This window comes from Bos indicus x Bos taurus, chromosome 11, assembly GCF_003369695.1.
Source record: "Bos indicus x Bos taurus breed Angus x Brahman F1 hybrid chromosome 11, Bos_hybrid_MaternalHap_v2.0, whole genome shotgun sequence".
Classification (NCBI taxonomy): Eukaryota; Metazoa; Chordata; class Mammalia; order Artiodactyla; family Bovidae; genus Bos; species Bos indicus x Bos taurus.
Genome location: NC_040086.1, coordinates 71522793 through 71535518, shown reverse-complemented (window position 1 = coordinate 71535518; position 12726 = coordinate 71522793). Strand labels below are relative to the sequence as shown.

The 12726-nt window shown below is 39.1% G+C and overlaps 2 protein-coding genes across 2 annotated transcripts in view; one reads left to right on the top strand and one right to left on the bottom strand.

Moving 5' to 3' along the window:
- Positions 1-12726, top strand: part of BABAM2 (BRISC and BRCA1 A complex member 2) — a 478108-nt gene that overhangs the window by 25299 nt on the left and 440083 nt on the right. Inside the window, exon 2 of the mRNA XM_027555768.1 lies at positions 11989-12105. The gene's annotated coding sequence lies outside the window, so the exon portion shown is untranslated. The remainder of the gene's footprint in view (positions 1-11988; positions 12106-12726) is intronic.
- Positions 1-12726, bottom strand: part of RBKS (ribokinase) — a 95011-nt gene that overhangs the window by 70050 nt on the left and 12235 nt on the right. The gene's annotated exons all lie outside the window — the stretch shown is intronic.

Below are 12726 nucleotides of genomic sequence, written 5' to 3'. Positions count from 1 at the left end.
GTTTAGAGGTTGTCCCCCAGTCTCCTGGGCCGTGAGAGGCCATGCAGTTAGAGCTTAGTTGTACAAGGCAGGAGGGCTGAGCCACTTACAGACTGCGTTACCTTTGACAGCTTTTCCCTCTTTGAACCAGATTTTTCTCTTGCAAAACAGGTTTAATAATACTTGTCAACTCCTTAAATGCCTGGGTTTTGTACTCTGAGTTATTTCACTGACAGGTATTATCAGAACAACTTATCAATTGCTTTTAACTTCTTGACAATGACGTCCCTGTTAAAGATTCTCACAGATGATTCATATTGAAGGAAGGAATGACCTGGTGAAACAGGGATGAGAAGTGTTTTGACCAAAGAGGTCACACTGATACTGACTCCAGCCAAAAGTTAAAGGATGTGCTGCTTTTTGGCTTTTGAATTCCATCCTTTCTTCTTTCAGGCTGCAAGCTTCTGACACATGGTATACCCCTGTAATGGGGGATTGTACCATTCGTTTTTACCCAGTTAACATTCATTATGCTCATTTATTATTCCTACAGCCTGTATTTTTCACCCATATCTATTCTTCTCAGCATTTGTGTATGTCACACTTACAAGCATAAGAGTAATTCCCAAACCAAGCTGGTGACAGCTATTTCTACCTTGTAAAAAGAACTTAGCCTCAAAACTAAAACTTCATTTTGTGGAGCCTAACCCTACATTTTCAGACATACACTTAAGATTTAATTTAAGGAAATGAAACATGAATTAGGCTTTAAGTGCGTCTTAACTGATTTCCATTTCTAACTCTTTTCCTGGCTAAACAAGCCTGTGGCTAAAAAGTCATTTTCTCTGAAGATACAGCTACTCTTGAATCAATATAGATAAACAATATTCTAGTCAGAAGTGGCCAGCCTTTCAGCGTGTCATATACTTGACCCTTATTTATTTAAATTTTGCTTATGTGTGAAAAAGCATGCTAGTCATTGGAAGAGCCAGTAAAGCTTTAGCATGTTATGGTCTTCTTCCGTGTTATGGTCTTCCATGGCATTTCATTCACTACTCTGCTCAAATGTTACCTCCTCGGAGGGGCCTTCCCAGACCACCTTACAGGTGAGATACCTGTATCTAACTGAATTTTTGTGAAGTATTCATTCATTCATTTTGACAAGAAGCACTAAGTTTTTGAACCAGATCCAGGCTTTTAATTACTCATAACTGTGTTAGTTCTCTGTGTACCAATCCCCCGTGGGGTGAGGTGATGAGAAAAACCTTTAAATAGTGAGTTTTGGGAGCTGATGCAGGACAACCGCCACAGCTGCTGCTCCTCCTGCCCTCTAGGGTGGGATGGGCAGAGAGCGAGGGTGGGAGGGAAGGATGGGGAAGAACATGACCTACTGACCTTTGCTCTGCATTGTGAACCAATCCTCTTAGGGGAAAGGAGGGGGAGGTCTCTAGCTTTATAACCCCAAGAATGTAAATAAATGTATCCAAGGAAAAGTCTAAATCTCTCCAGAGGTCTCTGACTTTTAGGCTTTGTTTGGCATTCAAAAACAGTCTTTAATCCAAGTGCCAACAGACTTTCTCAGAAAGTCCTGATCGCACAGCAACGTGAAAACATTTATGGAGAACTGCTTCCCAACAATTTTCTTCATAGCAACACCACTGCCCAACATTACAGCACTCACTTCTGTCCTCTTGCCGTAGTTTCTTCAGGATTAATTGTACTCTATTTCTTCTTCACTATACTTCCCTGGTGGCTCAGTGGTAAAGAATCCGCGTGCCAACGCAGGAGACACAGAAGACCTGAGTTCAGTCCCTGCGCTGGGAAGACTCGCTAGAGAAGGAAATGGCAACCCACTCCAGTATTCTTGCCTGGAGAATTCCATGGACAGAGGAGCATGGTGGGCTACAGTTCATGGAGTCGCAAAGAGTCGGACACGATTGAGGGAGTAACAGTGATGTGTTATTGACTCTCTCTTTCTATTTTTAAAAAAGTGACTGATCTAGGATTTACAATATGCAGTTTAACTTGGTTTATTTCCCAATGTTACTAAACTACTTTACTTATAAATGTAATTTATAGTAGTATTCTTCCATTTCCCCTTCTTAACCTTTGTGCTATTCTTGGCATACATTTTACTTCGACATGATATAAACCTTACAATATTGTGTTATTTTTATTTGTCAACTGCCTTTTAAAGAAATTAAGAAATGAAGAAAATAACTCTTTGCATTTACCCAAAGATTTACCACTTTTGGGGCTTTTCATGCCTTTGAGTGCATCTGAATTTCCATTCAGTATTATTTTAGTTTCCCCTGAAGAACTTCCTTCAGTATTTACTGTAGTGCAGGTTTCTAGGAAGAAATTCTCTTGGCTGTTGTTTTTGTCTTTATTTTCCCATCGTATTTGAAGGATATAGATTTTATGTTGACAGTTTATTTTCCCAGTACTTGAAAGATTTCTTTTTTTTCTGGTTTGTATTGTTTCCCACAAGAAGTCTGCAATCAATTTTTGTTCCCCTTATGTAATGTGTATTTTTCCCTCTGGATACTTTTAGGAGTTTCTGTTTATAATTGGTTTGTAGGAATTTGATTACACAGTGTCCTTTGCTATGGTTTATATTGTTTATTCTTCTTTGGGTTCATTGAAATTATTAGATCTATGTGTTTATAATTTTTATAACATGTGAAAAAAATTCAGTCATTATTTCTTTAAATATTTTTTGTGCCTCTCCCACTATGTTTTTCTTCTTAGATTCCATTTACATACATGTTACACTGCTTGTCTCACATCACAGAAGCTTGTGCATTTTGCTCAGTCATTTTTTTCCCTCTATGTTTCAGTTTAGGTAATCTCTATTCTGTCTTCGAGCACAGTGATCCTTTCTTCCGTAATGTCTACTCTGCTGATAAACCCCTCCAGTGAATTTTTCATTTCAGATATTGCATCTTTCATTTCTTAAACCTCCATTTGCTTCCTTTATACATCTTCCACTTTTCTCCTCACTATATTCATGGTCCTCTTTAAATCACTGAGCATATTTATAAGAGCTCTTTTAAAATCCCTTTCTGCTAATTCCATTATCCTTGTTGTTTCTGTGTTGGTTTTGACTTTTATTTCTTGGTTATGCATAACATTTTCTTGATCCTTTGCATGTCCAGTGACTTTTGCCTGAATGATGAACATTGCAACTATTGTATCAATGAGTATCTTAATTTTGTTGTATTTTTCCAAAGGGTTGAACTTTGTTTTTGCAGGCAGCTAAGTTGTGAGTCTGTTTGTTCCTTTGAGGATTGTTTTTAAGAGTTGTTACACGGAGTATCAGATCAGATCAGATCAGTTGCTCAGTCATGTCCGACTCTTTGCGACCCCATGAATTGAAGCACGCCAGGCCTCCCTGTCCATCACCAACTCCCGGAGTTCACCAAGACTCACGTCCATGGAGTCAGTGATGCCATCCAGCCATCTCATCCTCTGTTGTCCCCTTCTCCTCCTGCCCCCAATCCCTCCCAGCATCAGAGTCTTTTCCAATGAGTCAACTCTTGGCATGAGGTGGCCAAAGTACTGGAGTTTCAGCTTTAGCATCATTCCTTCCAAAGAAATCCCAGGGCTGATCTCCTTCAGAATGGACTGGTTGGATCTCCTTGCAGTCCAAGGGACTCTCAAGAGTCTTCTCCAACACCACAGTTCAGAAGCATCAATTCTTCGGCGCTCAGCCTTCTTCACAGTCCAACTCTCACATCCATACATGACCACAGGAAAAACCATAGCCTTGACTAGACGAACCTTTGTTGGCAAAGTAATGTCTCTGCTTTTGAATATGCTATCTAGGTTGGTCATAACTTTCCTTCCAAGGAGTAAGCGTCTTTTAATTTCATGGCTGCAGTCACCATCTGTAGTGATTTTGGAGCCCAGAAAAATAAAGTCTGACACTGTTTCCCCATCTATTTCTCATGAAGTGATGGGACCAGATGCCATGATCTTCGTTTTCTGAATGTTGAGCTTTAAGCCAACTTTTTCACTTTCCACTTTCACTTTCATCAAGAGGCTTTTTAGTTCCTCTTCACTTTCTGCCATAAGGGTGGCGTCATCTGCATATCTAAGGTTATTGATATTTTTCCCAGCAATCATGATTCCAGCTTGTGTTTCTTCCAGTCCAGGGTTTCTCATGATGTACTCTGCATATATATAAGTTAAATAAACAGGGTGACAATATACAGCCTTGACATACTCCTTTTCCTATTTGGAACCAGTCTGTTGTGCCATGTCCAGTTCTAACTGTTGCTTCCTGACCTGCATACAAATTTCTCAAGAGGCAGATCAGGTGGTCTGGTATTCCCATCTCTTTCAGAATTTTCCACAGTTTATTGTGATCCATACAGTCAAAGGCTTTGGCAAGAGTAGCTTTTACTTCAGGACAAATTGATCTCTTTTACTAAATCCAATAAATGGTCCTTATTGGGTCTCTACTGAATGCTCCAGGAGTTCAACAATGTCTCTGGCTGGGCAGAACTCAACACCTCCCATTCCTGTATAATCTCTGGGACATGTTCAGTTTGCAGCTCTCCAGTAGGAGCCCAGTTTTGTGGCATTTCTTTTTTTTTAAACATTTATTTGGCTGTGCCAGGTTTTAGTTGTGGCACACAGCATCCTTAGTTGGGATGTGTGGGATCTAGTTCCCTGATCGGGGATCCAACCTGTGCTCCCTGCATTGGGAGCACAGTGTCTTAGCCATTGGACCACCAAGGAAGTCCCCAGTTTTGTGGAGTTTCTATGTATGTCCACTGAGCATTTAGTAATAAAATCAAAGGGACTCCTATGCAGATTTATGGACCTTTCTCTGGTTAATTTCCTCCTTCTCAGTATGTGTTGCCATAAATTCTAGCCACTGTAGTCTTCCTAAATTATAAACTCAGTTTTCTCAGCTCATGAGAAAATGCCACCATGCTTTCCTTGAACTCCTCCTCTTTGTGCCATGGTTGGTAACGTGCTTCCAGGGCTCACCGTATTTGTTTCCTTAGTCTTCTGGATAATACTCCTGTTTGTCCAGTATCAGAAACAGTTGCTTCATAGGTTCTGTCCCATTTTCTAGTGGTTTATAGTGGTAAGATAAGTCTAGTATTAGTTATTCTAATATGGCCAGAAGTAAATATTTTTGAACGAATGGTCTTTACCTTAAAAGGTGCTTAGATAGTTCTTCCAATGTATACTGAGTCCTCTTCCAATAGAGGACCGAGTACAGAAGGCACCAGGAGAGGCACACAGGTCAAAGTATTAAAAACTTTAAAGTACCAGCTAATGTCAACTATTCCTATTCATATATGTGTGTATATATATATATATATATATGTATATATATACACACAACACATATATATGGCTTGCGCCTGCAAATGCCAGAGACATAAGAGATGCAGGCTTGATCCCTGGGTCGGGAAGATCCCCTGGAGGAGGGGATGGCAATCCACTCCAGTATTATTGCCTGGAGAATCCCTTGGACAGAGGAGCCTGGTAGGCTACAGTCCAGAGTTGCAAAGAGTTGGACACTACTAATGCGACTGAGCACACATACAAACACACATACATACGTAGCTCCTTACTCCCAGCTGAGAAAGTCCTGGAGAAAGAAGAAAAGCTTGGATAGGTAGGTGCAGAATGAGCTAATTTTGGAACTACAAGGTGCAAGAGGAGAGGACAGGAGAAGTACATACATGTCTATATGAGAGATCAGTAAGGGGGGACTGGACAAGATAGGATAGCAGAAAGGTATGTAGGATGAGGAAAGAACTATTGAAGCCAAAGCATTTATCAAAGTTCCTAATGAAAATGTTTTAATTCTTTGAAGAAGACAAGCAAAGTATGATAGTGACAAATAACTATAAAACCAATATTTTCTATTTTGCCAGTTAATTACAGTACATTTTAAATTTCAAAATGACTTCTGTCACCACCATTGTAATTTCTTGCCATCTGCTGCTGTGTATGCTAAGTCACTTCATTCGTGTCTGACTCTTTGCAACCCTGTGGACTGTAGCTCTCCAGGCTCCTCTGTCCATGGGATTCTCTGGGCAAGAATACTGGAGGGGGTTGCCATTTCCTTCTCCAGGGCATCTTCCCAACCCAAGGACTGAACCCATGTCTGCTGGGGCTCCTGCATTGAAGGCAGATTCTTTACGGCTAAGCCACCATTGTTTACCGTCTCCTATGAGTCTGCATTGGCAGGTGGGTTCTTTACCACTAGTGCCACCTGGGAAGTCCAGCTGTTAGGGGGATGAGCCTAAATTATAATTCCGGACTTAGAAATCCACTGCCGTGGTCTTTAAACCACTCAATACTACTTTGTTTCACAATCAACTTTCAATTTTTTAAAATGAAAACTTAAAAAAAATACTCTCTTAGCAATATAGTATTATTTCCTATAGTCACCCTGTTACACTACATCCTTACAACTTTTTTATAAGGGGCAGTTTGTTCCTTTTGAGCCCAGACCCATTTTGCCCACCCCTGAACCCCACCTCTGGAAACCAATAGTCAATTCTTTGTATCTATGAGCTTAGTTTTTAAATTAAAAAAAATTTTTTTAAAGATCCCACGTATAAGTGATATCTATTTATATTGTTGCAAATTTTAATTTTTTTCTTATGGCTGAATAATATCCCATTGTATATATGTATAACCACATTTTCTTTAACTGTTCATACATCAGTGGGCCCTTAGGTTGTTAGTTCTATTTTTAATTTTTTGAGGAACCTCCATTCTGTTTTTCAGAGTGGCTGCACCAATTTACATTCCCACCAACAGTGCACAATGGTTCCCTTTTCTCCAATGCTTATTTCTTGTCTTTTGATAATGGCCACTCTAACAGGTGTGAGATAATCCATTGTGCTTTTGATTTGTGCTTTTGATTTTCTTCATGATTAGTGATCATCATTAGTGACTGAGCATCTTTTCATGTACCTGTGGATCATCTACAGGTCTTTGGAAAAATGTCTGTTCAGAACTTCTGCCCATTTTTTAGTTGTGTGTTTATATATATATATATATGCTATTGAATTGTGTGACTTCTTTATATATTTTAGATATTTTCCCTCAATTTTGACTATAATACTGGACATTCAGTAGCTATAACATATATTTAACATTTTTATGAACATAGAAAACAGCAAGCTCTGTATTCAAAAAGACTTGTAGTTCATTGCATTCCTCTACTCCCTTTGACTGTGGCACCAAGTGATATTACACAGGAGAACAGTGGCCTCCACACAATGTCATAATAGATAATTGTTCATTCGGCTGCAGGATCTTCACTGCGTCATGAGGGATCTTTCCGCTGTGGTGCACACTCTCTAGTTGTGAGACGTGGGCTTAGTAGTTGTGGTGTGCGGGCTTAGTTGCTTCATGGCACGTGGAACCCTAGTTCCCTAACTAACCAGGGATCGAACCTGCATCCCCTGCATTGCAGGGCAGATTCTTAACCACTGGACCAGCAGAGAAGTCCCGATAAATGTTCATGCTTAAAATTTAACTTGTATGTTGAATCTCTTTGCATACGCTATTCCCTATGATTGGAAATTTCTTTCCCCTGCTTCTTTTTGGAGCCAGTCTATACGCGTCCTTTAAAATTCAACTCAGTTATTACGCCCTCTGGAAGTCTGAATGTAACTGTGTGGGTTAGCTGCCCTGCCTCTACTGTCTAGCAGTCTATGCATGTTATCTCTCATAGACTGTATCCCATCTGCTTCTGTATCACCATGGCCTAAGACTTTGCACATAAACACCAAGTGTCCAATAAACAGCCATTAAAATATACGTACATCGATAGTGCCAGATACCATTTCTTCTTCTTTTAAAAATATATTTATTTATTTGGCTGTGCCAGGTCTTAGTTGTGGCATGCAGGGTCTTTGATCTTAATTGCAGCATGTGGGATCTTTGTTCCCCGACCAGGGATGGAACTGGGCCTCCTGAATTGGCAGCATGGAGTCTTAGCCACTGGACTACCAGGGAAGTCCTCAGATACCATTCTTTGAGTGTTTGTAAGACAAACAGTGCACTAAGCATCTTAGGACTGCTAAGTCACTTAATCCTTACAATAACCCCAAGACAAGGTTATTATTTTCATTTCCATTTCACAGATAAGAAGAATGAGAATTAGATTAAAAAACATACCCAAGTTCACCCAGTAAAAGACAGAAGAGCTAGAATTCAAACCAAGGTTGGTCTGACTCCAAAACCCATATAAGATATTATGTACAAATGTATTTAATGTCCCTTGGAATTATTTACATTTCATGTTTTTATAATTTCTCACATAATTTTTGGTAGCTGTACTTTTGAAGAACATTGGAATTTTGCAAGCTGAACCAAGATGGTAAGGTGGGAAAACCAAATAATGGTGTTCTTTTCCTTAGAGTTCAGAAGGAATTAAGTTGATGGATCAAAGAAGAAATCCAATGATATTTAGGAAGTAATAAAAACTAAGTTATAACAACAACAAAAAGTTACAAGCATACCTCAGAGATATTTCTGATTCAGATCCCAACCAGCACAATAAAACAAATATTACAATAAAGTGAGTCAGATGAATTTTTTATTTCCCAGTGCATGTAAGTTACCTTTATATTATACTGTAGTCTATTAACGTGCAATAGCATTACCTCTAAAAAAAACAATATACCTACCTTAGTTAAAAATACTTCATTGCTAAAAAATGCTAACTATCATCGGAGCCTTCAGCGAGTCATAATCTTTTAGCTGGTGGACTGTCCTGTCTCGATGTTGATGGCTGCTAACTGATCAGGGTGAGATAGCTGTGGCAATTTCTTAAACTAGGACAACAATAAAGTTTGCCACATCAATTGACTCTTCCTTTCATGAACGGTTTCTCTTTACAGTGTGCAGTGCTGTCTGATAGCATTTTGCCCTCAGCAGAACTTCTTTCAAAATGAGTCAATCCTTTCAAACACTGCTGCTACTTTACCAGCTAAGTTTATGTAATATTCTAACCCCCTTGTTATTGTTTAAACAGTCTTCATAGCATCTTTACCAGGAGTAGATTCCATCTCATGAAACCACTTTCTTTGCTCATCCACAAGCAACAGCTCCTCATCTGTTCAAATTTTGTCATGAGATTGCAGCAATTCAGTCATATTTCAGGCTCCATTTCTAATTCTAGTTCTCTTGCTATTTCTACCACATCTGCAGTTACTTCCTCCATTGAAGTCTTAAACCCTCAAAGTCATTCATTAGGGTTGGAATCAACTTCTTCCAAACTCCTGTTAATGTTAATATTTTGACCTCTTTCTATGAATCACAAATGTTCTTAACAGCATCTAGAATGGTGAATCCTTTCCAGAAGATTTTCTATTAACTTCGCCCAAATTTATCAGAGGAGTCACTCTGGCAGGTTTAGCCTCATGGAATGTATTACTTAAATAATAAGATGTAAAAGTTGAGATTACTCCTTGATTCATGGGCTGCAGAATGGATGCTGTGTTAGAAGGCATCTCGAAACATTAATCTCATTGAAAACAACGGTAATCTCAGTGTATATCTTCATCAGAGCTCTTGGGTGACCAGGTACACTGTCAATGAACACTAATATTTTGAAAGGATTTTTTTTTTCCCCTGAGCAGTAGGTCTCAATAGTGAGCTTAAATAGATGTTGTAAACAGACGTCCTGTCATCCAGGCTTTGTTGTTCCATTTACAGAGCACAGGCAGAGTGGATTTAGCCTAATTCTTAAAACACCTAGGATTTTCAGAACAGTACATGAGCACTAGCTTCCACTTTGAGTGGCCAGATGCATTAGCCCCTAATAAGAAAGTCAGCCTGTCCTTTGAAGCCAGGCATTGACTTCTCTCTAGCTATGCAAGTGCTAGATGGTATCTTTTAACATGCAGCTCTTTTGTCTGCACTGACAATCTTATGCTTAGTGTAGCCACCTTCTTATGATCTTAGCTAGATCTTCTGGATAACCTGCTGCAGCTTCTAATCAGCACTTGCAGCTTCACCTTGCACTTTGATGTTATGGAGATTGCTTCTTTCTTTAAACATCATGAACCAACCTCTCTGCTGGCTTCAAATGTTCCTTCTGCAGCTTTCTCACTTCTCTCAGACTTCATAGGATTGAAAAGATTAGGGCCTTGCTCTGGATTAGGCTATGGTGTAAGGGAATATTGTAACTGGTTTGATCTTCCATCCAGAACACTAACATTTTCTCCATATCAGCAATAAAACTGTTTTGCTTTCTTATTATTTTATGTGTTCACAAGAGTGAACTTTTAATTTCCTTCAAGAACTCTTCCTTGGCAGTCAAAACTTGGGTAACTTTTTGACACAAGAGGACCATCTTTCAACCTCTCTCTGCTTTAGACATGCCTTCCTCATTCTGCTTAATCATTTCCAGCTTTTGATTGGAGCCTGAAATATGACAGAGAGATGTGTGACCCTTTCACCTGAACACTTGGGAGGCCACTATAGGGTTATTAATTGGCCTAATTTAAATATTGTTGGTTGTCTCAGGAAACAGGGAGGTGTGAGGAGAGGGAGAGAGACGGGAGAATGGCCGGTCAGTGGAGCAGTCAGAACACACAAAATATTTATCAAGTTTGAAGGCTTATATGGATGTGATTCAGCAGCTCAAAACAATTACAATAGTAACATCAAAGATCCCTGATCACAGATCACAGTAACAAATACAATCATAATGAAAAAGTTTGAAATAGTGCAAGAGTTACGAAAATGTGACACAGAGACATGAAATGTGCAAATGCTGTTTAAAAAGTAGCATTGACAGACTTTCTCCACACAAGGTTGATATAAAATTTTTGTTTGTGAAAAACATATCTGTGAAGCACAATAAAATGATGTTATACTTGTACTGAAGAACTGCTTATAATCTTTGGAAGCCTGAAGGACTTTAGAGTTGAGTTTAAGAGTTTTGGCAGAGTACAGCTGACCCTCGAACAACTAGCTTGAACTGTGTGGGTCCACTTATAGTCAGATTTTTTTCACTAAATACACACTGTTGTGCCTCATGACCTGTGGTTGGTTGAGTCCACGGATGTGGAACCATAGATATGGGGCGGGGGTGGGGGGTGGGGTGGGGCTTAACTCCTGCAGTATTCAAGAGGCAAGTGTACTTATTTGCAAACAGGTAACTGACAATTTAGATATGTTATTTCTCACTTGAAAAATGAAGATTTCTAATTTAGAAAAAAATTAATATTATTGCTATCACAGTCTATGGATTATATAGCATTTTAAACTAGTGGTAAAAATCAAGATGTAAAATATAATATGTAAAAGGTTCTTAAAAACAGCTGCACAAGTTACTTTCTGCAACATTACGGAAGAGTTGCATTAGAAAAAAATTTTGGCCACAGAGGAAAAGCCAGTATCTAAAATGTGATATATTTGGGAAACAAACTAAAAACAAAACAAAACACCTCCAAGCCCCCCAAAAATCCAAACCCCAAACAAAACTCCCAAATTTTGTTTAGAAAGCAAATTGACCATATACATACAAAGATCATTTATACCTGCCTGCCTTCTGCAAATATACAAGAAATGCCCCAAGTCAAGCTAGTATTACAAAAATTGTGAAGAAAGTAAAGATAGATGGAGACATTTAAAGTGCTCACATGAAGATTTTAAGAAGATAATCAGTTGTCATAAGAACTTTGCACAATTCAAAGAAATCCTCCCCTGTGACCTTTGTTGTATGACCTTATCCTACAACGAAAAGGGTAACTCATCACCATGTAGAGAATACTAACACGAGATTAAAATTATATCCAATGAGGCAGACTTTGACTTAGTAGTATTCTTGCCTGGGAAATCTCATGGACTGAGGAGTTGGCGGGCCACAGTCCACGGGGTCACAAAAGAGGTGGACATGACTGAGCAACTGCATGTAACTATGGAAGAAATACATTGGAATCATCTCAGACCTGTTTGGGATACTTAGTTCAACTGTCAGCACACATTAATTATGTTATTATATTCCAGGCTCTGTCTTGAGGTTCTGGGGACATCCATACCCTGTTGTCACCGAGCTTACAGTCAAGTGCTAACACTGTAAGCTTACTCTCAAAATGGAGGAAGATCCAGCCACTTAACTACGAGGTAACTATCCTTAGCAGAACTCATGTAATTCAAGAACTGATATCCATTGTGTCACTGTTCTGTGACACAATGTGTCAGGAGTTAACACTCTGTATTATCACAGCTGAGAGACTGTATAACCAGGTATTTGCTGTTATTTAGTTGTTAAGTCATGTCTGACTCTTTGCGACCCCACGGACTGCAGCATGCCAGGCTCCTCTGTCCATGAGATTTCCCATAACCAGGTATGGTGTCACTTAAAAACTGATGTGCTCATCTGTGCCAAGGATGACTCCCCAGGGTCAGGAATAACCCTACTCCCATTCTCTCAAAGGGTAATTTCTCCAAAGAATTGAGTGTGTTTTTCCACATTCACATGACTTCACAGTTCCTGGTTTTATTGATTAATCACTATTCTCTACCCTGGTGGCATATAAAAATCTATGGTGGTAGGATGGGAGGGAGAAGGGAGGCTCAAGAGGGAGGGGACATATATATAATTATGGCTGATTCACGTTATTGTATAGCAGAAACCAATACAACATTGTAAAGCAATTATCTTCCAATTAAAAAATAAAAACATATTTTTTCTCTCTGCAAAAAAAAAAAAGAAGTTAAGATAACTGGGCTTCCCTAGTAGCT